Genomic DNA, 2,883 nt, shown 5'->3' with positions numbered 1-2,883 from the left:
AAAAAAAAAAAAAAGAGAGAGAGAGAGAGAAAAAAATTACAGGGCTGGTGGGGCACCTAGGCTCCGTCTAAGCACACAGACTGGGATGGAATTTCTGCGAGCCTAGAAGGTGGGTGGAAGAAGGGATGGCCACCCCTCTGTTCACCAAGAGGGTGTGAGATATAAGAGTAACAAGGGGAATGTCGCACCTTTCCAGTAGTCCCATGCATCTGGGATGTCTTTGTGGTTGCCAGCACGTGGAGCCTCTTCTTTGGTCCCTGGAATCTGGGAGAATACTGTCACTTTAAATATCCAAAATGGTAAAGTCACTTGTATACATTCAAAATGGCTGTGCCCTCCGGACAGGCAAAAGTCCACAGCTCAGCCTGCCTTCCTTTTCACTGTTTGCCTCTTATTCCCCACCCACCAGAGCAGTCCTCCATGCAGTCCCTGGATATCAAGGCTGATTTTTAGGTTAATTCTTAGGTCCTACCACCACTTGGCAATATCCAAGATGTCTGTGCCACCAGGATCGCTGCCACACCACAGCTCCATATGTCTCCTTTTTTGGTGTATTCATGCAAATTCTTCTGGTAGTTGCAGTTTAGTCCACTTCTATATCCTTCCCTTCAAGGCTTGGGGTCCAGGATTGTCTTCTGTATCTGTGTTTATTGGTTCCCCTTTTCTTTGTTGAAGACGGTCTGTGCAGTCTTTCTGCTTATTCTGCCATCTTACCGGAAACAACCCCCATTGTTACTCTTTTAGTATTTGTCGAGTATTTGTGCTTGTTCTCTTTTTTTTTATTTTGATGCAAAGGTATATTATTTTTCTTTGTGCTTACCCTGTGATTTACAATTTTCTTTCCAAGTTTGGAACAGTCCATTCCATCTTGCAATTGTCTTGTCTTCCTCACTATTTAGAAGTTCTGTAAGTACACTATTTTTTCCCTCTTTCTGGTTTGTAGTTGTCCTCGTTTGCTTATTGATGTCTCTGGTTCCCTGTTTACAATCTTGTAAGTCTATTTTACTTTGGATACTTTCATAACTCATTTGTGGGTTTTGTAATCACATGTTAATGGTTAGTTATTCTTTGCTGTTGTTGGCTCTCTGTCAAAAAGTTTCCTTTTAGCATCTCTTATAAGGTTGGTTTGTTTTTAACAAATTTCCTTAATTTATGCTTATCTGGAAATATCCCAATTTCATCATGATATTTGGGGGACAATTTTGCTGGGTATATAATTCTCGATTGGAATTTTTTTCCTTTCAGACTTTTACATACGCCATCCTATTGCTTTATTGCCTCCAGGTTTCTGCCAAGAAATAAGACTTTAGTCTTATTGATTGCCCTTTTTAGGTAACATTTTTTTTTCTGTGCTGCTTTCAGGATTCTTTCTTGGTTTTTGAGTTTGATGATGATGTCGTGATTATTTTCTTTGGAGTTCTATGCTATTTGGGATTCATTAGACTTCTTGAATGGATATATACTCGTGTTTCATCATATCAGGGAAATTCTCTTCCAACAATCTTAAACAATTTTCTCAGTGGTTTTATTTTTCTCTTCCTGTTCTGGAACTCCAATTACATGGGTTATTCCTCTTGATGGTATCCCACACGAATTTTAGGCTTTCTTCATTTTGTTTTGATTTTTCTTTCTGATTGATCCCTTACCAAAGTAGTATAGAGGTTGTTTTCTTAATTCTCACTTATTCTATCTTCCATTGATTTGATTCTACTCCTTTGACCACACAATGTGTTATCTATTTCTGAAATTTTATTATTAGTCTTCTATAATTCTATCTGTAGATTTTGTATTATTTCCAATTTTTCTTTCATTTTGTCATTTTGTTTTTGTATTGTCTTCCAAAATTGTTCTATGAATTCGTCTGTGTTTTCCTTCATTTTCTCAATGTTTTCCTTGATCTGTCAATCCTTTGAAGGTACCTAAATATAATTGTCTTTAATTTTTTATTGGTGAGTTCCAATGCTGTTTCTTTCTCCAGGAAGTTTTCTGGGTCTGTGCCTTGGTCCCTTGTTTCTACAACTTTTTTTCTTGTTTGAACTATGATGTCCTGTATTCTGCAAGATGTGGTGGTGGTGTATTTACACTGAATTTGATGGCTGTATGTTGGAGTTGTTCACCCAAGATATTTGTTTTCTTTTAATATATATGAGTGATATATATATGTGTGTGTGTGTATATATATATATATATATATATATATATATATATATATAGTGCTTCCCTATTCTCTAGTTGGTGGCACTTATGTACTCACCACCTGTCTTCTGGTTGGTGTATAGAGAATGAGACTGGGTCCACAGATCTTTGTTAGCTGTTCATGAACAATAGTTAAAGGTGATTCATGCTCATTTTGGCTGTCATTATCATTGGCCAATCAGTGAAGAAGCAAGTGATGGCCCTTCCTCAGTATGTTGGGCTGTAGGAGGTGTGGGTATGGTTGGGTTGTATGGGCAGGATTGCTGTCTCTCATAACAAACAATCAAAAATAACAATCAAAGAAACTTCCAAAAAAGTGAAAACAAGAGGACAAAAACACAGACATTGCATAAAGACACAGGAAGAATCATCAAGGGGAGAAAAAAAAAGAAAAGCAAAAACATGAGTAAGAGCCATTACCTCCTTCTCCACCAATGGGCCAACGATAAAAAACCATCAAGAAGACCTGGAATCACCCTTTACTGCTCTTCACAAACAGTTAACAGAGATCTAAATAAAACAACGCCACAATTCCTTGGAGACAACAGACCATCGTGGTCCACACAAAGAAGCAGGATAAAGTGGTAGAAACAAGGGAGAAGGATACAGACCCAGAACACATCCCTGAGGAAGAAGCAGCATTGGAACTCTCTGATAAGGAATTCAAAAGAATTATCTTTAGGTATC

Source organism: Orycteropus afer, unplaced genomic scaffold, assembly GCF_000298275.1.
Source record: "Orycteropus afer afer isolate SDZICR_OR568_19922 unplaced genomic scaffold, OryAfe1.0 scaffold00820, whole genome shotgun sequence".
NCBI classification, from domain to species: Eukaryota; Metazoa; Chordata; class Mammalia; order Tubulidentata; family Orycteropodidae; genus Orycteropus; species Orycteropus afer.
The sequence above is the reverse complement of the archived record's forward strand: the minus strand, read 5'-3'. Positions refer to the sequence as shown.